Source organism: Rattus norvegicus, chromosome 2 (genome assembly GCF_036323735.1).
Source record: "Rattus norvegicus strain BN/NHsdMcwi chromosome 2, GRCr8, whole genome shotgun sequence".
Taxonomy (NCBI): domain Eukaryota; kingdom Metazoa; phylum Chordata; class Mammalia; order Rodentia; family Muridae; genus Rattus; species Rattus norvegicus.
In genome coordinates this window covers 151,866,461-151,889,783 of record NC_086020.1, presented here as the reverse complement: position 1 = coordinate 151,889,783, position 23,323 = coordinate 151,866,461, and the positions used below count along the sequence as shown (strand labels likewise).

Here is a 23,323-nt window from a genome sequence, read left to right as displayed (position 1 = left end):
ATGTGTGTCTGAGGGAGACTATGCATCTGAGGGAGTTTAAAGCCAAAAAACCAAGACGGGGTAATGGGTGAGGAGGAAGGAGAGGATACAGGCAGGAGAACAGGAATCATGAAAGAGGACAGAAAACTATGTGTTTCTATTTGTAACTGGTCTCAGGACTGTGCTTTATGTGCTGGATGTGTGAATTTAACTTTTTTATGTATGGAAGTAGCAAGAGTCATTTTGCATTCTAACATAATCCAGCATGAGTTAATCCTTTGAGGCAGTGGATGTGGAAGTCAGCGCTTTCTTTTTAATTCCATGGACTATTAGTGGAGTAGGAAGTAGGCCCAAGCAGCAGTCACTGGCTATAGCTGTTCCATCAACCTACTTAGAAAAATGAATTTTTAAAACAAGTGTTTTGGGAGAGGGATTTTATAGCCTGTAGTTTCCCTTCCATTTAAAACTACCTTAAGGGGTGACTAGGAGGGGCAATGAGCAGAATGTAAAGTGAAAAAGTTAAAAGTAAATTTAAAAAAATTAAAAAATTATTTAACAATATAGACATAGTGTACCTTTAAAAGTCTCACAGTCTTTAAATTTGAGTACCTTAAAATCTTACTTCTTTAAAAAATATACAAAGTCTTGGGGCTAGAGAAATGGCTCAGTGGTTAAAACCACTTGTTGCTCTTGTAGAAGACCCAGGTTCAGATCCCACCACTCATGTGGCAACTTCCAACTGTTGTTACTCTAGTCGTAGAGAGTCTGACGTCCTCCTCTGGCCTCTTCGGTTACCCCTCCCATAGATTAAAAAAAAAAACTACCTTAAATCATTATATTAAAGTGTTAATGCAAATGTAAGTTGTATTGCTATAAATAAAATAAAGTATGATTTTAAAGAAAAGAGGCAAGGCTTAGGGAGAGACTGACCCTTGCAGAAGTGGAAGAACTAGTTTTCATTAGAGTTGTTAGGAACACAGACAGAAAATGTAAATCTAGAACTGGACACAGTTTTAACTTCAAACCAGTTGTTTTTTTTTCTCTGTTTTCTTGTTAAACTCCAGAAGCCAATGCTTGTGGTTTCCTTGAGATTTCTCCTTGGATTTGTATGAGTTTATCATCTTCTGGACTGCAGAGATGCCTCTGCCCCTCAGCTCACAGCTTGGAACGAGAAGGCTGGCCTTTCTCACAGGATTGGAACCTGCTCAGAAGTAGAGCAAGGTGTGCCCAGCACCGGCCCCAACTACCAGCATAAGAGCTGTTGGTTGACCTAGGAGAATCTGGCTCCACCTTGCAGGGCACACACAGGATTCAGGAGACCCTAACCTTGGCCTCCTATCTAGACCTCGCTTCGGTGTAGAACAGACTGATAATAATTAAGCGGTGTGTAATCTTTGTAATGACTATTTAAGTCAGTAATATTTTACCCTCATTTTACCGATGCAGAACCAGGGATGCAGAAAAGCAAAGTCACTTTGGCAGGGTTCCAGTGTGCAGCCTTGATGTTCTGGAGGGGTGTGAGAGTGTGTGTGTGTGTGTGTGTGTGTGTGTGTGTGTGTGTGTGTGTCTATATATACACATGTATATATGGCCTTGACATGGCAAAATTCATTTATGACTCATATATAACTCATATACATAGATAACGGTAATTCCTATTATATGTATGCTTGTTTATTTATTTACGTATTTATTTATGGAGATAGGGTTCTTTATGTAGTTCTGGATGTCCCGACACTCCCTCTGTAAACCAGACTGACCTCCCATTCAGAAATCTACCTGTCTCTGCCTACTGTGTGTGCCGGGGTTGAAAGTGTGCACCACCACACCTGGTTTACTTTATATAAAACTATATATATACACATATATATTTTATATGTTAGTGTTTGAAGTGTACCTATACTTTTACTGTGACCCACCACAGGAGGTTAGGTGTGGATGTGGAATTTTCCTTTTATGGTGTTATGTCAGTGCTGAAATGTTTGGATTTCAAAACATTTCTGATTTTAAATGTTTGAATTAGAGAATTTTTTTTCTTGTGTCTTTCTGGGACAGGGGTTCTCTATGTAGCCCTGGCTGTCTTGGAACTCTTTCTGTGCATCTAACTCCCCAATTCTGGAATTAAAGCCATGTGCCACCACAGCTGCCTGATGGATTAGGGGTGTTTAACCTACCTCCTGGTAGGCCATCCCTGCTCTGTAATTATCACAGAAGTTCAAACTTAGTGAAATCCTAGGACCTTATATTCCTATTTGTGAAACTTGCGTCTAAGAAAAGCTCCTTGAAGAAAGATGCTACTTTCTTGTTCTTGTTCTCCCTTGCCCTTACCCTCTCCCCCTTTGTCCCTTCTCTCCCCATTCCCCTCCCCATCTTCCCTCCACATGCTCATGGCCGGCCTTTACTCCTCTCCTCTCCTGTTCTACTCTTCTTCTCTTCTCTTCTCTTCTACTCTTCTTCTCTCCTCTTCTCTCCTCTCCTCCTCCCTCCCTTCCCCTCCCCCTCTCTCTCCTCCCCTCTCCCCCTCTCTCATCTCTTCTTATCTCATCCTCTCATTAAACTGTTCCACATGAAAAAAAAAAAGAAGAAGAAAGATGCTGACTGTGCTGTGACGTCTCTGGACAGACACAGGTCTCCCTGGGAACTCTGCTCCTTCCTGGCATACCCTTCTCCAGAAGGAGGCTCTGTGAAGCTGTGGACGTCTAGTATTTCTTCCTTCTCTGGACACCTGCTCTTTAACCCTAGCAAGAAAGTGACTTCCCATTTTACTCCAGGGAACACTTGAGGCAAAGGCAGAGCTCACTAGCTTTTGTTCTTTTTTTTTTTAAAGAAGTTTTTATGCATATTTGTCTGCATATGTGTGATGTGTATGCATCACACAAGTGCCTGGTACCCTGCAGGACAGTAAAGAGCATCGAATCCCCTGGAACCACAGTTACTGTGCCATATCTCCCGTCACAAATCATGGCTTTCTTGTCTTTGAATTCTCCTCTTGACTGATGCTTCCCTGTAATAATGCTATGCTTGCATCTGCTCTTTCCAACTTCTCATCTAGACTTGTTTGCTGGTACTCTCCAAAAGTTACAATTTCCCCATCAATACAAGCTTAAATAGCTGACAATTTTCTAATAAAACCTGGTGATTTCAAGTTATTGACTATAATTTCCACATTTGCTTAACACTAACTGGTAGTAAGTAAAGAGTCATGTCTTGTCCCAATAGAAGGGAGAGAGTGTCCTTGATAAGGGTCAGGGGCAGGGCTGTTACTTAGGATGTCAAATTCTTTAGGATCAGTGAACAATGGAACAAATTCCAATTAATTAAAATTTGTTGGGAGCAAGGCAATGGATAAATAAAATGAAGGAGAGAAGCCTATGTGAACGTAAAGTCCTGGATGGTGAAGTTTTTCCTAGGTGAGTGGTCTATCTCTGGAGCCATGAGTTCTCTATTCTGTAGGTTAAGGGTGTTTCTCTACAAATCCTAGGATTTCCTCTAGCAGTGTTAATGAAGTCAACCTGTCATAAAAGAACTTCCATAGTTTGAACATCGCTGTGCTGGTTAGGGTTTTTGTTGACTTGAGACAAGCTAGGGTCTTCTGGGAAGAGGGAGTTTCAGTTGAGAAAACACCTGCATCAGTCACATTGTTCTGCAGAGAAATCTGTGAAGCCTTTTTTTTTTTTTTTTTTTTTTTTGGTGTGGAGGAACCAGCCTGCTGAGGACAGACCCATTCCTGGGCAAATGGTCCAGAGCTGTATAGGAAAGCAAACTGAACAAGCCAATAAGCCATGTTCCTCCATGGTCTCAGTTTCAGTTCCTGCCTCGAGGTTCCTGTCCTGCCTTTCCTCAGTGATGGATTGGAACCTCTTTCCTCCCCAAGTTGCTTTTGGTCATGATGTAATCCTAGCAGTAGGAAGAAAACTAGGACACCAGGCCTCCCCCTGATCTAGGGTGTCCCCTGACAAAAGGAAAGTATTGAAACATGAAAAGAGGTGGTTTTTCTTCTTCTAAAAATTTAAAGTTTTACACTTGTCATGCTTCTGACCTATAATTTATTTTAGTGTATGGATGGTATAAAACAAAGACCTAGTTTCATTTATTTCTTCTTACCACAAAAATAGTCATTTTCTCCTTTCTTTTGTTTCTTTTCAGTTTGAGACAAGGGAAGGATGATCTGGGAAGAGGGAACTTCAATTGTAAAAATGCCTCCATCAGGTTGGCCTATAGGCAAGTCTGTGGGGCATTTTTTTTTTTTTTGATTAGTGATTGATGTGGAGGGTCCAGCCCATGTTCAGTTACTGAGTAGTGTGACAGATGTCTATCTTTCTGACAGTGTGCTTTGTCATCTATAAATATGTCCTAGCTCTCCTGGGATTACATGTGGCCTCCAGACACAAGTTGGACAGGCCTAGTCCTTGTCTCACGGTTTCTTATTTATCTACTAGGCCATATTGCTATGAGTCAAGTTTTATGCTCACTAACGTCTGTGTCCGGCATGGGTTGAGTATCCCTCACTGGAATGTTTACATCTCGGTGTTTCAAACTGCACATTTTTGAATTGGGGGATTTGAGTCCACCATCCCAAAAGTTTTGGATTTTGGAGCATTATGGATTTCAGATGTCCAGATGAGGGGAGAGGGAGAGTCACCCTGCATTCTGCAGCTCGTTCCTCCTGTGAGGACTTACTGAGGCTTTATGGTGAGTGCTGAGACCTGGCAGGGCCCCTACAGCACTTACCTACCTCATTGCTGTGATCAGATATCTGACAACAAATATAAGGCAGGAATGGCTTACTTGGCTCATGATGAGAGGGGCCAGCCACCATCACATGAGAGGCATGGTGTTGGGAGCAGCTTGTGGCTGTGTTAACAATAGCTTGCCTGTGTATCTAGGCAGATTAGAAAGATTAGGGGACTGGAGCCTCAAGCATACCTCCTAGAGACCCAATTCCTCTAGGTAGGCCCCAACTTAAAAGGGTTCTGTGACTTCCTGCATGAGGGATATCAGCTGTGGACCACTTGTTGAAACACATGAGCCTGTGAGAGGCTTTGGCATCTAAAACATAACATCAGGTCCTTCTCTTCCACTTACCCATCTTCAGGAGTCATTTAGACTCTTCTTCGACCTTAGTTTTCTTATAAATGCTTAATTTGTTTATCATATTAATTTTGAATGGCAAATTTGGCTGGAATAGATCTAATGTAGTAGAATTGGCATTTAAGCCCTTAAGCCTTCCTGTTCATGGTCCTGGTATATATTTCCAGTCTGTCTTCTAAACCTGGCATCATCTTTATATGGTCAACTGCTCTCAGTCATTTCCCAAATAAGTCTACTGGGTTCTCTGGGTTCTCGGGCTCCCTTCTTTACCTGGGTCCTCTACCTCTGTCTCTGTCTCTGTTTATCTATCTTGTCTCTGTCTAATCATCTATATCTATATAGAAAGCTAGAAACTGATAGAGGAAAACAGCACTGAAAAGGGGCATAGAAGTTTATCAGGGAGGCTCATCTATTAAGTTTTGTTTCTCTAACACTAGCATTCTCTGCTGAGAGAATTAGTCTGTGTATATTAGAAGTCAAAAGACGCCATGGAAGGACTTGCCCCAGGGCGTGTTTGCCTGGATGGAAGGCTATCATTTCTTCTGGGGCTTCAGACACTGTGGCTCATGCTAGTGTATTGGTATATGCTCTCTTAAGTACCTCAAATCCTATCAGAAAATGTGGTCAAGATAATTTCTGACCTTATACATTCTCAAAGCTGGTATTCTCAGTCGCTTATCACTGAATAACAGTTAATTTGCTATGAACATCTGAGTTTGAATAACCTGACAGTTTTCCAAAGGAATGGACCAGAATGAATAATCTATAAAGGTATAAAGAAAGAAATAAGAAAGTTAAATGGCTATGTATGTTTATTTCACAGAACCAATCTATGATTATTTCAGAATAGCTATATGTCTCTATCTTTCTATCTCTTGTATATCAAGACCTTCTCTTGTATGTCTGTCTCTTGTATCTCCTCTTCGTGTATATCAGAAAAATGATATAAGGTCATTCTGGTGTTTCACAATAGCCATAATCAGCCACACAGAAACACATGGAAGTTATTAATTCACATTTAAGTATATTATTGAAAATATCTCAGGACGATGTTGTTAAGAATTACTAGGATTTTTCTTTTTAATTCTAACCTTTTTGAGCTTTGAGTTGTAGCTTTCCTTACTAAGAAATAAGGATATCTCTATCCTCTTGGTGTATTGATTAGGGGTTTTTATTCTATGAATATTCTATGTATATTCTATGGAAGTTAGGCTATCAAAAACTCAGTTGAATGTCTTTAAAACGAAAAGGTATTTATTCATGCTTGTCACTGGATGGTTCTTCTGTCAAGCTACCAAGGGCTAACCTTTACCTCAAGCTCCCTGCTCTCTTTAAGGTGTTCCTCTTGTGGCATTAATATACCCCCTATAGCATCCGAGGGTATTGTGCATGAACGTATTCAGCGTCACCCTTTGGCTCATGGTTCTACGTAAAACTCTGAGATGCCCTCTGAGTGGGCCGCTTCAGTGACATGAACTAATGACTTGGAAAAATGGGAATGGCAGGGAGATTGGCTCATAACCTACCCTGTAACTGAGGACCAGTCAGGGAAGAGGAGGCTTGCAAGTCAGTCTCAGGGACAGGGAATACACTGAATGAAAACCCGTATACCAAGAAGGCAGTGTGGCTACAGGGCAGATAATCAACAATTCCCACAAGCTTTGGATTGAGTATTATTGGACACTCCAGGCAGGTGGGTATCTAGGTCGCAGGGCAGCAGAGGAACACAGAGGGAGCTGACTTTATTGGTTGTTGGTTATATGCTAGACTATGTGCTGGGAGTTTCCTCAATATTACTGCATTTATGGGTTTCTTTTGTAGTTCTATGAGGTAATGTCTTGAAGATATTTCCTCTGAATTGAAATATTACCTCCAGGTAGAAGGAAGGAAGCTCAGAAGACTCTAGCAGCTAATAAACTACAAAGCTCAGGAAGTTCATGAAACTTGTATGGCTTAGGAAGCCCCAGTAGTTACAATACTGGTGACACCGTGGTCCAAGTCCATATAAGTAGCAAATGGTTGCTGGGGTGAAGGAGCCTCTTCAGCAGAGCTGCTTGCAAGTTGGAAAGAGAATTCCAGGGATTTAGCTGTCGTGAGTTGTCACTTATGATGGGATGTACTTTTCTGAGATGCAGCTGCTTTTGAATTACCCATGCTCCTGTGAGTAAATCACTACTTATGTTCCTGTTAGTGACCCAGTCAACTCACTGGTTCCCCAAGCTAGACTTGAGTGTCTTTGTTCTGCCATTAGTGTGTTATCTGGGGTAAATAGATGTCTCTTCACATTCCCCGAGGGACAGTCACACGGTGAGTGGTAGTGCCATAATCTCATTTTGTGTTTGAAGAAATCAAGGCACAGAAAGATGAAGGTTCATTTCTGCTAGTCGTACATTTTCCCTTTAACCTCCATGCTCAGAGACGTGAAGCGACACACCCTATCCGTGTCTCCTCCCTTGCATTTGTGTTTCATGCCCACCGTTTTGATTATATTCTTTGAGACACAGAGTGACAGCAAATATCTGAATCGACTGAAGAAATAGGCCCTTGGGCACGTCAGAAGGAGATGTATTGGGCAAAATACTTTTCCAAACATCCTTTGAGCTGCTGAAAATAAATTTAGCCATCTCCCCCAGTGCTGCATGACACTTAGTTCTATAATTGGCAACACCTGTCATTTCATTACCGCTAACTGGCTCAAGGCTTTAATGTCCGATGTTTTAAGTCATTTGAGTCATTTGAATGCCATCCTCATGGGTCAGACAGATGAGATGGAGGTAGAATCTTGACACATAGCTTCTTGTTCTGTTATCCTGTCTGGAGCCTTCTATTCCATAACTGTCTGTGCATCTGTTCTGGGGACAGGCTTTTAACTATATTTTAAAAGGCGAGCTATCCCGTGGATCAAAGAGTAAAGTAAACAACTTGGCAGAGATTGATCAGAGTGGGAAAAATATCAACCCTAATGAGATTTTTCTCCTGGCCAATCCAGTTTAATGATCCAAAGGAAGCAGTCTTTATTGTCCTTTTAATAGTCTAGGCTAGCTGTCTCTTTGGTCCTGCCGTGGGAGATGTCTGGAAGGAGAAGCTCTCTTCATCTTAATGACATTAAAAGCTTGCTTCCCTTACATCTCAGGCTGCCCCTGGCTGCCTCTGGTGCATTTTGGCTCTCCCATACTTATCTATGACTGCCAGGTATCTGGTAACCAAAAGGCAACTTTTAAATTTGCAGTGGTGGAGCAGAATAATTTTCTCAGCTTCTCATCAGTTAAACTGCCTGGTAAAGAAGAGTTGCTAACCATCTAATGTTTTTTAACAAAGCACTCACAGCTGTATCTGTGAAAACATGAGGCTGCACCCAGGACGGCTGGGAAGCTTGCGGTGGAGAAGCTCTTATGAGATTGGCCGGTGGTTTCAGTATGAAGGGGACAAAAGTTTCCCGCATCAGTGGCTTTGGTCTTCAACAAAGTATGTATTTAGAGGCAGGGCTTTGGAAAGTGACTGAGTCGGGAGTGCCCTGCCTTCGTCAATGGGTTAGTTCAGTCATGGATCAGAAATGGAATAGCTGGGGAGATGTTGAAGGTGAACCTGGCTGGAGGAAGCAGCTGTACAGTCTTTGAGTATAGAGTTTTGTTCTGGACTCTTCCTCTTGGTTCTCTCACCTCTTCCTGGCTACTACAGGAAGCTTTCTCCTTCCATGTCCTTCTGACGTGATGGGCTACAAGCTCTGAAACCGGGGACCCAAGCCAAGCCTTTCTCCTTTGAGATCGTTTCAGGTATTCCGTGATGAGAAGATGCCTAACATAGCTGGCCCCCGTGGGCCTGCCCTGCAGTGCCCTGTGCTGTGTTGCTTGCCCGGGTTCACCGTTCTACATAGTGTCTGCTTACATATAGACTTTCTTTGGGGCTTCCCTTCCTATTTGTGGGGGCCTTCTCCACCCCTCACTCAGTGATGTCAGTTTCTGTCATTGTAGCTCTCAGGATCCATTGCTAAGGGAGAGTATAGGGAAGGTTTTAATGATAAGGCAGTACTTCTGCTCCACAATCCACTAAAACAGCCAAAAACCCACTATTTAGACAGCTTGGGCTTGATCACAAACGTGTATGCAAGCTTTCTATTGCCATAATATAAATTTAAAACGATAATGTTTTTCTTTTTATAAACTCTTGAGTAAGATTGACACAGAGGAATAATGTCTCCTGTTTACTCTGGTTTGTTTACTCCACCCCCAACCCCTGCATTCGCTCTCCTGTGATGCACACAAACACTCCTTGCCCAGGGATCAGTTCGACTGAGTTTTTTACGTCCTGAACACGTGCACATCTCCATTCCAGATTTTGTGAGACTACTTTGCATTAATGTAAGGATCCTTTATCACCTGGGGTGTTAAAAATAATAGTTCATACTTAAGTAGCACTCACGGTGTTTCTGGCAATGTTCTAAACACTTTGCATATATTAAAGAATCAATTCTGGGAAAATTGAGAGGGGGCAGATTGGGGTACATGAAATTGTCAAAGAATAAATCATTTTTTTTAAAAAGTAATTTTTAAAAAATGTGTTTTTTCAATGAAGCCAAGCCCTTTTCATTGGTACAATAGTGAATCAGTTAGTGCCTCCCCCCAAAGGCTCTGGGGTGTATGACTGTAAACTTTGAGACGAGAGCGTTACTAGGGCACCCCACTTGCATGGAATTGCCAAGGGAAGTGTTTTCCTGGGTTCAGTTGCATAAGGATTCAGAAGTTAGTGCAGCCATGGGCAAGGAGGACTGACTAGGGCCCAGGCTATGTGTAGATCTTGATGTAGTGCATGTGGTCTTGGTTTTGTAGGCACACAGACCCGAACAGTGATGCCATCATGCATCCTTAGACAGAGAATCTGAAGGAGAGCCTGTGAGGCCAGTGTGCTGCAGGGTTGGATTCCTCTCAGGAAGGCCCCGTGAGGGTAGCCCATGAAGCTATGAGAGTGAAACCTAAGTTGCACTGGAAATCACAGGAGTGGGGAGATGCCAGGAATGTGGGATATCTGCAGAGGGAAGCTGCAGGCAATAAATAGAGTCAGAGAACACGTGGGCTGCAAATGCCAGGGCACGGGAGTGGGCTGTTGGAGCTCTTATCATACTACCATGTGTCCTAGATGCTGGACACAGATGTACAGAAGGTTTGTCCAATCGTTCTTTGTTATCCTCCTATTTCTCCTTCTTGGAAATGCTTAATCTATGCCATAGTCTGTTGGAAAAGTAATGTTAATCATCAATCATTAGTTAATGCTGTTAGAATTGATAATATTCATTTTAATTTTTAAGGAGTTCCTAGTTAAGAGACTACCTTGAATCTCAGTAAAGACTAACTTAGAATTTTGAAAGTGTTAGTCTAAGACACTGAGGACTCTGGGAATGAACTAAGTCCACATTACCTTATGAGATAGCTGTTAGCCGTTTGGAGCCAGTGTGAAATACTCTGGTTTCACTATGAATGTTCCCCATAGCCCACAGGCTTGTGTTTTGAGTATCTGTTCCCTAGCTGGTGGTAGCTGATCATGGAGTAAGGGATAAGACAACTAGGATTGACTCTGTTTCTAATCCCCAAGGCTGTGATTGGATTTTGACAGTCACAGTCATTTAATACTGACCACTTATAGTTATGGACACTCTTATCCTCTTTGAGTTGTTTCAGTCTTCTTTTTTTTTTTCAAAGTTATACATGTACATTGTTTAAAGAGTTAATGTTTAAAAGGATTATAACAAAAGCCTCAGTTTCTTGAACTTATTTTTTATATCCCAGAATGATATCTGATATATGATATTTCTTATAGATAGATGTTTCTCTGGTGTTAATTTCTGTATTTCTCAACTAGTTTTTGACTGTTTTTTTTTTTTTTTTTGAGACATTGCTTGTTGGCTTCCCCTCATATACCTCTATTATTTTAGATATTGCTAATTGTGGGGCACTGGACTGTGAGAGGAAGCCTGGTAAAGGCTAGAAGCCTCAGAGACCCTGAAGGGATGGTAGGAGCTTCACCTGCTCCTGGCGATAGGTCCCTGTCACATAGCTGCAGTTCCCCTCACAGAGTGATTTGTGGCTTTCAGCCAAGTAAGGGCAACGACCCAAGCCCTTCTACATGTAGACGAGGCATCCTTAACACCTTAGACCAAGACAATAGGAAAAGAGAAGTGATCACAGTTCTACATGCTAATGAGGTACCTAGAAGCCTGGAGGGATTAGCTGACTAACTTCCCTTCTGAGACATTCCTCCCTGCAAAAGGTATTTAATCTCAGGCCTGCCCTGAGAAGTGAGGTATGACTTTACACATTCCCTTTCCACCATGACATTAAACTATTTAGAACCATTGACTGTGTCTTTTAACCAAGATCTGTCACCAGGAGCCATGGAGAAGGACTTCACCTACAGAGCCAAAGCCTAATCTCTCTTTGAAGGCCTCTCTGTGCTCCTAGCCACAACCACCACCAAGCCCGCTGTCTTCAAGCTAAGGACAATGCCTCTGTTGGGAGTTTCATTGGAGGATTGTGCCACTAGATTTATTTCGGATTGGATCACAGAGTTATGACTTCTCAGGTAGTCATTATGTGGTACTGCACCAGGATCTGCTCAGTCTTGTTTTATCTTTACAGTACACCCTACTTTTATCATTTAAAATTTCCAGCAAGGTTATTATAGGCAGTTGGCATGAGTTAAATATTAACTATTTGTAGAGTATGTTGGCCCTATAAGAGAAGCAAGAACTGAATAACCTGTAAGGCCAAACAAAGATAACAAAAAAAGACAATTACAGGTTCATGTTTTTATGAATATAAGTACAAAAGTCTTAAATTAAACATCTTATCTGATCTAATAATATTTATTAAAAATAGTAAAAGTTGGAACAAGTAAAATTTAGATACGATGTATTGTGTTTTCATTTTTATGACTAAGTACTTGTTTCTACGCCTACCAAAGAGGTCTACTATGATTTCCCTCCTCTTGTTAACTAGCTCTTCATTAGCTGGCCTTGGAGGTATAGCTAAGTCTTAACTTTCTTTCAACATGGTGAAGTTTGTAAGGAATTCCATTACTTCCTGCTTTGTTGGCAACTTGCTCCCCAGAAGCCACATGTGTCCTACTGCACAGCCTTTATTCTGGCCCCTTCCCACAGGCATCTGGGAAAATCTCTTCCAGTGAGTTGAGTCCTGTGGCTTCCTTTCTGTGGTTTTGTTCCCTCATTTCCTTGAGCACATTTTCCAATAGTTTCTGAGAAACTGTGTTTGAGGGACAGAAAGTCCAAATGATTTATTTCTTCACCTGTGGTGGGCAAGTTACTTGTCATGTCCTAGTGTTCAAAGCTTTGTTGATCCTGCCTGCAATGTTGCTATTGAGTTTTGCCTAGGCAGTTCTGATCCTCCCAGTCATATGTGTTAAACCTCAGGGTATTTAGGATGCTTTCTCAATACCGGTCTTGCTGAGTCTCTCTGATATTGTGCTAGGTCTTCAGTGGGCATTTCCAGCCTGGAGAATTGTGATACTCAGATCCAGAAATGGTCATGATGGTCATGACAAATTCTCAGTTTTATTTTTTCTTTCTAGATAGCCTTGCTTTGAGAAGCTATTGGATCTCCTGGATAGAACATTAATAATCTTACATTTTCACTTCTCTTTTTGTATGTTTTTCTTCTTCACATTTTCTAGAACATTTCAACTAAATATTTAACATCTTTATTAACTAAAATAATCTTAGCCATTTTATTTTTAACTTCTAAGAACTTTTGTGAGTGTGTGTGTGTGTGTGTGTGTGTGTGTGTGTGTGTGTGTGTCTGTTCAGGTCCCCATGCAGGCCAGAAAAGCATGCTGGATGTACCATATGGGTGCTGGTGACTGAACTCTGGTCCTCTGTAAGACCAACAGTGTTCTTAGTTGCTGAACCATCTCTCTAGCCCCAGGTGGAGACCGTCTTGCATGGCAAGTGATCACAAGTCTTCTGTTCTTGTTTAAGAACAAAAATTTTGAAATTGTGTTTGAACAACGCTTTTCAATTAGTGTAATTCACTGTAGGCATAATTTATACGCTTGAAATTCTTTTGTTAATTTTTTCTTTAATGTTATTATTGTTAGAATTTTTCCTGGGATAATTACTTTTCTTCAAAGAAATATAGTTTCTTTTTTTTTTTTTCACGAAGATGATATGTAAGACTTGGTTGTTGCTGATTTGAATGTGAGTAATAGAATGGACTTGGAGTTTTAAGTATATATACATAGAATTTCTAGTTAGTGGACCTGGCTTCATTCATTAATGGGGAAGGGCAGGACCTTGACTGTAGACTTGTCCTCTTAATCTATCTTTTCTCTAGAATATGACATCTTTGAAGCATTGTTTCTCCTTAGTACCTTAAGCATTGTATCATGCGTACCGTTTACATTCTCTTCTGTGGGCATGCCAACCGACCAACCAACCAAGCAGTCAGACAGTCAACAAATCAGCTAACCAACAACAAACCAGCCAACCAGTCAACTAGCCAAACTAACCAACTAACCAACCAACCAACCAACCAATGAACGAACCAAAAACAGACCAACTAACCACTCACCCACCCACCTAAATGCATTCCTTTTCTACTTTAATGTATAGTGCTCCAGGTTTTCAGGTATCTGCAATTTTCATCACCAACAAAGTTTCTGTTTCTGCTCATTGTCTTCTGTTGGTTGGATCTTTATCTTTAGGATGATGTGTAAACATATACGTTGGTATTCTAAATGCAGTTTCCCCACTTTTTTGCAAGTAAGAAAGCCATAAATAAGGATTAAGTGGCTCTTGACTTCCATTTTCACTTGCTATGTGAGTTAGAGATCTCCACTAGGCTGATGATGGTAGACAATTCTTTGTCCATCTCACCTGACCTTTAGCAGCAGTCAATGCACTCCTCTATCAGATACCACACTCTTCTCACCTTCCTCTAAACTAGCTAATATTGGAGAACTTTAGAACTCAGTCCTTAGTCATTTCATTCTATGTCCATTTCTACTTATTTTACTCTAACTGTAATTGTATCTATCAAGTCTTAAGATGTTGAAACTCCATTCATATGCAGACAACTACCAAATCTACCTCTTTCCATGTCAGGCCTAGCTCCCAAGTGTCAGACTCAGGGTCCAACTTTAGCATCTCTATTTGACTATCAAATGAACATTCCCAACTCAGGATGATAAACCCAACCTTTCCCTATCCTATCAACATGTGGAATCTCCAAATCTGTTTAGAGCAGTGTTTCTCAACATGTGGGTTGTGACCTCCTTGGTAAACTTCTTATCTCCAAAGATATGTACATTACAATTCAGAACAGGAGCGAAATTACAATTGCGAAGTAGTAATGGGATACTTTCATGGTTGGGGGTCACCACATGAGGAAATGTATTAAAGGGTTGTAGCATTAGGAAGGTGAGAACTACCTAAAGTTTAGAGCATCTCTGTTCTCCCAGTGATTCAAGCCTAAACCTTACAGTCATTTATGTTCTACTCCTCTTGTCATATAAAGAACCCATCTTATTCTAATGTGGTCCAAGCTCAAACCTCATTGCATGTCACTGGCTAACACCCCATCTAACCATGAGCATCTCACCTAGGTTGTGGTGGCCATTTCTTAAGATTGTTCCCTGATGGTACATTTGCATCAACAATAATTCACAACAGTAATTCAGGTGGAGGGATCCTTTTGAAATGCAACCCACCTCATATTACTTCGTGATTGAAAATTCAGAGGGCTCAAGGGATGTGGCTCCATCATCTTTCTCTCATCCCTACATTTTCACTAGTTATTCTGCTGCAGCCCCCTGATGTCCTCAAACAAGACGGGCAGCTCTCATCCCAGGACCCTTATACTGTTCTTCAGGAAGAAACAATCTATCCCTCTCTCAGCTAATCATATGACCCCTTCAAGTCATACTCAAATCTCATCTCCCTGTGGTCATTAGCAGCTTTGTAAGCATTGCTGTCCTAATAACACGCTTGTTTTCTTTCTTCCAGAGTATTCCCCTTTGTCTGGCTACTTACTAAACTTTTTAATGCTATACTTCTTGCTTCTTACCTCCTCTCTTAGATTAAATGTGTCACACAGGGATGTGGCTTTCTTCTGTTTTGAATAGCTTATCTGTGCTTGGTGTGTATGAACAAGTGGAAAGCCGGCTTTGGACACAGGTGCTGTACTCTCTCCTATCTTCTGATTTGGGCTACTCTGAGTTTCATATGGTGACATTGTTTAAAATGTATCCTGTCAGTGTTTTGAGAAAAGCTCTGGTCAATTTTATTTTTCTCAGGAAGGGATTAAGGAAATGGAAAGGTAAAACAGAATTTCATCCTTCTTTTCTTAAGATTTTCTTTGTTTTAATAGTTCCATTTTCCCTTCTGTTTTGTTTTATGTGAATTCTTGTCATACTGTATTTTCTTTGTCTCATTATATGAAAACACTCCTCTATAGTTGGAGATTGAATTTGTTCTGTAACAATGCTTTTCCAGTCTCAAAACCAGCAATGTAACATGTTCCATATTTCCAAGTAAATAACAATGTTGGTGACACTTTCCACTGCTCTGCACAAATCCCTCCCATCTGCTGGTCCTTAAAACCCACAATCTGGTTTTCACATGAAAGTAACATATGGTCGTTTATGTTCGAATTTTTAAAAGTTCAAAAGTATCCTTGTTTAATTTTCAATATTTTTGTATGATTGGGTCAACTGAAGCCAGTCAGCCTCACAGCCTTCCTTTCTAAAAGTAAACCTTAGCACAGAGGTACATCAGAAAGGATGGGTATGTTTCAGCTTAAGGTTTTATGGCATATCATGTCCTCCAGGCCCTGAACATTGACAATTACTCCCTAGAGCCTTCAGATGCCTAAGGAGGGTCTTTGGGATGTAATGAGAGGGTACAAAGAATACCTACTTGCAATGTATACATTTTGGAAGGTAGCCAAACACCTAATTCTATAATTTATAGAAATTTGAATCTTAAGGCGCGTAGCACTTTTCTATACTCCAATTATATTGGATGTCATAGTATTTTATTTTGAAGTAAACATGTTTTCTGCAACTAATGGAAGGTCATTTAAGTCAGATAGTTTTAAAACATATGAAATATGTGGGCAAGCATGATTGGGATGCAATCACTCAGCCTTATATTTGCATAGTTGTTGGTCCTTTATTCTATCAGCCCCACTGAAATCTCATGCTCGTCCCATAGCTCTTCTGCCCATGGTTAGGCATTTCAAAGATAATTTTAAGTACTAAACACATTCTTTATAGGTTTCAATCAATAGTTAGAATTCTCTCTTTCCCCACCTGGAGCCTGAATAGCCTGAAACAATAGGATAGTTTAGGGTGTGGTGGGTTTCTCTATTTCTCTAGTCTTTGAACCCCTCCCATCATTGGCCCCAATTCTAGATGCCCTCTAAGAGGTTTCAGCTAACACAGAACACTTCACCTGGGCACTCTGCTGTCCACAGGAGGGCAGCACTCAGCTAGCTGTGCTATCAAGGCAGATAGTCAGTCTAACACTCCACTTGTAGATTTTCCAGGCAAAAGTCAGGTCCCAGGTCACTGTGTTCCTCAGCCATAGAAGGATGGAGGGACAGATTACTGGTTGAGACGATTGGATTTGGGATGGGCATCTCTGAGACCAGCTAGAAACCAAGGACAATGGAAACTTCCAGGCATCTATGAGGGTGACTCTAGCTAAGATTCCTAGCAGTAGGAGATATGGAGCCTGAACTGGTCATCTCCTGTAACCAGGCAAGATTCCAGTGGAGGAATTGGGACACCAACCTAGCCATAAAACTGTAGACCCACAATTTGTCCTGCCTATAAGATGTTCAGGGGTAAAACATGGCGGGAAGAGCCAACCAATGATTGGCCCTGTTTGAGACCCATGCCAGGGGAGGGAGCCTACCCCTGACACTATTAATGATATTCTACTATATTTTCAGACAGTAGCCTAGTATAACTGTTATCAGAGAAGCTTCACCCAGCAACTGAAGGAAACAGATGCAGAGACCCACAGACAAACATTAAGTGGAGCTTGAGGAATCCTGTGGAAGAAGGGGTGGAAGGATTCAAGGAGGCAGAGGGGTCAAGGTCACCACAAGAAACCCTACAGCATCAACTAACCTGGGTCATGGGTACTCACAGAGACTGAATCGTCAACCAGAGAGCTCACATGGGATGGGCCTAGGCCCTCTGCACATGTTACCTGTTGTACAGCTTGGTCTTTATGTGGGACCCCTAACAGCAGGAGCAGGGGCTGCATCTGACTCTTTTGCTGTCTTTGGATCCCTTCCCCCTAGCTGGGCTGCCTCATCTAGCATCAATAGAAGAAGATGCACTTGTCTTATTGCAACTTGATGTGCCTAGGCTGGTTGTATTTGTGGGAGGTCTCTCCTTTTCTGAGGAGAAGGGGAGGAGGGGTAGATGAGGGGACAGTGAAGTCAGAGAGGGGGACTGAGAGGAGAGGAGGGAGGGGAAGCTGCACTCAAGATGTAAATAACTTAGTCAGAAAAGAGAAAGAAAGAAAGAAAGAAGGAAAGAAAGGAAGGAAGGAAAGAAGGAAGGAAGGAAGGAAGGAAGGAAGCAAAGCAAAGCAACTCCAGGGGTCCTGAAAATTTCCAGAAAGAAACCCCTGCTGAGGTAGATGGAGCTCACAGCACAGGTTTCTCAGTATTACCCTTCTCAATGTTTCCCTTCTCTTGCTCTCTCAGTGTTCATATTCTTACACTAGAGTGAGCTTCAGATTCATGGAACTGAGTGGAGGGGCAAAAGGAAAACTCATTTTATAGACTGATTTCAGTTGTAGATGGAATCAGGATTTCACTGTCTCTCAGCTCCTCTGCAACAAATTGTACAACTGGAGAGGCTATGGGCTCTCAGCTCTTCACAGCACTTAGAGACCCACTAAGGTTATTTACTAAAGTCAAAGATATGGCCCCTGTGGGGAATGCCTGTCAGGTTTCACCCTGCAAGACTCACCTTAAAACTGAACAATAGGGGGGGCACAGTGGCTCTTCTCCATCCTTGGAGAGATCTGTGAAGTGTTTTTACTAAAAGTGCTTAACTCGATCTATGAGACCAGATCAGATATACTGATAGGGAGATGTTCTCCTAAACAAATTGCAGGAGATTTGCCTGTAGGTCAAGGTCACTAAAGCGAAAATGGGATGGAGAAATCATTTTAAATGAAAAGAGATTGACTAGCCACAACAGAACATCCTGTACAACACTGTAGGAATCTTCATTTTCCTTCTCTCTTTAGTGCCAGGGATAGAAACTGGGTCGAATGCATGCAAAGTCAAGTACTCCACACTCAGCTGCATCCCTATCACTCACTATGGGGGTTTTCAGCCAAATTGTGTTCCCAACTTCTTTTCAGAGAAAAACAAAACAAAAAACCCCCTACAAATCCATAAAGGGCACTGGAAGAAATAGGAGTGAGCCTTGAGTGTTAGATTATGGAAATGTGTTGGAAGGTCTTGCATATGCTGACTGTGTCATGGTCATATGAGGACTGCTTTTAATCAGGAGATAATGGAGAAAGTACTTATGGGTGAAATGTTCACTGAACGAGAGCAGACAGAACTTAAAGCAGTTGGAACATGAAGATGAAGAATATCAATTGCCCATTCTTCTGTTTTTCTGTAATTTTTAATTTTCTCAAAAAGTTGGAGGAAGAAAAGAAGTCATGGAACCAGCTTTGATTGTAGAAGTGCTTTGTCACCTCCTTCTGATATTTTGATTGTGTTTTAGGACCTAACTGAAACTCTGTCTTCATCTTATTCATATAAAATTCTAAAAGTAGAAGAGTATGTAACAATAAGCACCTTGAAATATTTATGAGCTATTTCCACTTAAACACAATTCTTTGTCACATGGTTGTTGGAAAGAGAATGTGACTTTCCCATTCTTCCTGTTTTATACATAAGAATCAGAGGAGGAGGTCTAACCAGCTCATCCCAGTCCACACACTGGCACCAAAGTCCTCTAATTGTATTTTCTCAGCGCACCTATAAATATCCAGGACTTTAACAAAACCACGTACTCCCTGGTTCTTTTTGTACAGAGTAAGGAGACTGTGAAGTACTCGCTCAACCCTACAGGTGGCTGTGCTTTCTCCATTAAACATGCATGCTGTGAAGCCCTCAGAGATGCTGCTGCTAAGAGCTGCTAAGTTCTGCAGCCCCGCCTATGCAGGTAGAGAGCTAGTGTGGGTGATGCCCGGCTCCAGGTCCTATGCATGCCCTTACAGATCTGCTGTGGAGCAACAAGGAACCTATAGGATTGGATTCCTCTGAGAGTCAGCCAACATGTCCTTAGAATATTGAGTTAAATCATGTCACATCTCTAGATGTCTTTCAGAGAGCTGACAGCTCACAGAAGGAAGTGCACGTGAGTCACCAATAAAATTCTAAGCAGCTGTCTTCATCTGACAGCTGGGGAGAGCAAAAGCATTCTCTCTCTCTCTCTCTCTCTCTCTCTCTCTCTCCCTGCCCCCTTCCTTCTCTCCTCATCACCCCACTTCTCCCTATCTTTGTAATGGAAAACAGTTTAAGGAAAAAAGTGGAGGCAAAACAGAAACAAAAACAAAAACACCCCCAAAACAACCAACCAAAAACCCCAAAAACCCAAAAAACAAAAAAACCCAAACCTGGTGGGGTCTACAACCTAGAGAAGACCTATGTCCCACTTTGTTTCTTTATCTGAGTCTACTAGTAGGGGCCGAATTCACAACTGATTGAAAATGGAGAGAAAAAAAAAAAGATAGAAATGGGAAAGAAAACACAGGAAGTTGTATAGAGGATATTTATGTTCTTTCCCAAGATCACCCATTCCCACCAGGATTTTATAAATTGGGAATTCAGTCTATAATTGGATTCCAACCAAAGCACTGTATAACTAAAAACTGGATTTTAGGAAGTGGTTTTCTTTAGAGTCAGCTCTATCGTGTGTGTGTGTGTGTGTGTGTGTGTGTGTGTGTGTGTGTGTATCCTACTGATATCCATATCAGTATCCTGTAATTCTTCTGACGCCCCTTTCTCAATCTAGGTTAACATTGCTAACCAGGACCCTGTTTCTGGCAGGTATGACCTTAGTGAACTGTGAGCAGACTTTCTTGGGCCTCTCCTAACTCTGGGGCATTTTTCACCAGGTCTTGGGGACTCCTTGTGAGGCAGTATGACAGTTTAGCATGGGAGCTTTGTACCTTAAACTCTGCTGCTTTACTTGATATCTTTCAATTCTCTGCAGGAAGTGAGAGAAACAAACAAGGAAATAAATGGGGGAAAAGAAGAAGCTTGTGAACATAGGCAGATTTTACCAACCATGATAGGATCAGTAACTACTGCAGAAGCAGCCAAGACATAGAGAGGAAGAACTGGTAACTTAGGGGATTCATAACACATCTCTGTGTTTTAATTTTTAAAGTTATTTTATGTACATGAGTGTTTTGTCTGCACATATATATGTGCATCTGGTACGTGTATAGCTGGCACTCACAGAGACCAGAACTCCCTGGAACTAGAGTGACCGATGGTTGTAAGCCACAACGTGAATGCTGGGAATTGAACAGAGTCTTCTGTGAGAGCAGCACACTCTTAACACACTGAGTTGTCTCTCTAGTCTCCCACATGTATTTTTGAAATATGTATATAAATGAAACATGAGAAGGCATAATAAAATCTTCAATTTGGCCCCTATACTGGCCTTGACCGTACATTGTATAAAACATGAACATAGTCCTTGTGCATCTGGTCAACTGGTGATCGGCAGTAATGGCCAGCTGGACTTGTCCCTGTTTTTGTTATTGTTGTTTTGTTTTTTTCAAACTCTAAGAGTATTATTAAACCAGGTACTTTCTGCTAGGTGATATTTTTCAAATCTCAGATCTGATCCCTTTTAACCACATCACTCTGGGGAATCCCAAAGTGGCAGAGAGAGACCAGCTCCTAGAACCTCTGTGTACCCTAAGATTTGGTAATCTGGGTCTTTCCACATGTTTCAATCCTCATTGTTTTAGCCGTCCCTACCAGTTCCCCATTTTCTCTTGTGCCTTGTTTTAATTGGTTTGATAAATTATGTGATCCAAGTATTATATTCATTTATTATTTATTTACATGTATGTGGTATCTAAAAGTGTGCATATGCATGTGTGTGAGGAGGGCATCTGGTATCCTGTTCTGCCAGTCTCCCTGTGTTGTTCTTTTGAGATAGGGTTTCTCACTGAACTCAATCTTCCTCAATTTGATCAGACTGCCCTGCTCCTGAGAACTGCCCGTCTCTTCTCCAAGAGAAGAATTACAGGCATGTGTGGCCATGCTTGGCTGATTTTTATGTGGTTGCTGGGGACTTGAACTCAGGTCCCTGTGCTTGTGTAGCGCCTGCTCTTATCCACAGAGCCATCTCCCCAACCCCCAACTTTCTTAGATATTGTCTGCACAGCGAGCAGGAATGTAACTTATAAGGGCAATATTTCTGTCAGGTTTATTAACTTCTACTTCTCCTAGGTGCTCAGAAAAGTGCTGGGCACATGGTGGGTAGTCAGCAAGTACCAAACTGAGGATGAGTTGATTTTTTTTTTTTTTTTTTGTAGATATCTTTGAAAATAGCTGCAGGCACAAGACCATCTTTTAGGCTGAGGCCTGGAAAATCTATGATTGAATTAACACAGAACAATATTCCAAGGAGAAAACAAATAGCTTATAAGAAAATTATATCACTTCCTCTGGCTTGATCCCTTCATGACCTCACAGACATTGTTTAGCCCTGTAGCTTGGCCTTCACTGGGTCTTCACCGTGCATAATTTCAAGGCCTTGGGCATCTCCCATAGTTACCTCTGAGAAGAAAGGTATATGTACATTATATGGTACATTCCACAAATAAGGCTTAAGCTGCTTTGCCTTGGCTCAGAGGAGGGAGGTCGTGAACCCACACTATTAGCTCATACCCATGGTGCTTTGCATTTTACCTCTATTTTCAAGTGAGGAGCTGAGCCTGAGCAGGGGCAGTAACCTGCCTGAGTGTGATTGCTGCCAAAGCCTGCATTTGAAGCTATCTGTTGAGTTCTGTCTTCCTGGCTGAAATACTGCTGCAGGGAGCAGACCCATCGCAGACTGCGGCATGAACCTGACCTTCACATTGCTGACTTCTCTTTTTTGGCTTTAGTTACTACTGTTCTGTAAGGATGAATTCAAAAGTAATCAATTAGTTCGTTTGGTGGGGAAATATTTTAAGATGGAATAACATTCATGCTGCAGTGTGGGTCTTGTTGGCTGCCTTGAGTCAGGTTTACAGTAAGAGTCAAGATCAAATGTGGAACAGGATGATGTAAAAAAAAAACCTATTTAATTTGGCCTGAAAACATAGTTTGACATAGATGCATTCAAAGTTGCAGACAAATCAAACAGACAAAAGAGGTCAGAACTGTTAAAGAAATTAGTGCATAAACAAACAAACAAACAAACAACAAAAACAACCCAAAACCGAAAACCAAAAACCAAAAAACAAAAAAAATTTCCACAAGGGACATAGAAAGATGTCTTGTTGGCAAGATCTCACCCATTGAAGCCTTGAGGGTATAAAGAGTGCAAACTTTTGAAAAGATGCCTGAAAAGAGAGAATAGCCAGGGATCTTTGAAGTAAGCAGGCTGCCCAGGGAAGTGTTTTTTTTTATTTTTGTTTTTTTGATTTTTGTTTTTTTGATTTTTGTTTTTTTGTTTTTTTCTTTTTCATTCAGCTTCAAAGTACTCAACCATGGTCTAAAGGGGCCTGTTTACTTTGCAGACTCGAGCAGAACTTGGGATAATACACATGAAATCGGCTTTTCAGGCACCAGGGACACAAGAATTACACGATTGCAAGATTTTTTAAAAAAGCCTGGGAGGCCATGTTTCTCTCTCTCTCTCTCTCTCTCTCTCTCTCTCTCTCTCTCTCTCTGTGTGTGTGTGTGTGTGTGTGTGTGCATGCACATCTGTGTAGGGAGTAAACTTCCTATAGGAAGCCTCTGAGAAGGCTATTCATGAAGTTAGAAGTGTGAAGTAGACTCCAGAGTGGGATTAGAGACACCAGAATAGGATGCCGGTTTAGAAGATTTGTAGTAAATGAGTGGATCCAGCTCAGGAGTGAGAATATGTGTATTCTGGGCAACACAGAGGTGGGCTGCTCAAGTGCACTGGGGCTCAGATGATGCCATACCCCTTGGGTGTTAGACATGGAGCTATGGACTTTAACACCTTC

General features: G+C 41.5%; 1 protein-coding gene and 1 long non-coding RNA gene across 5 annotated transcripts in view; both read right to left on the bottom strand.

Moving 5' to 3' along the window:
* Kcnab1 (potassium voltage-gated channel subfamily A regulatory beta subunit 1) overlaps window positions 1-23,323 on the bottom strand; it is a 466,662-nt gene that overhangs the window by 23,853 nt on the left and 419,486 nt on the right. The gene's annotated exons all lie outside the window — the stretch shown is intronic.
* The window catches only part of LOC120100836 (uncharacterized), a 28,622-nt gene continuing 5,588 nt past the window's right edge, over window positions 290-23,323 (bottom strand). Inside the window, exon 2 of the long non-coding RNA XR_005500988.2 lies at window positions 290-23,323. This is a non-coding gene — a long non-coding RNA (uncharacterized LOC120100836).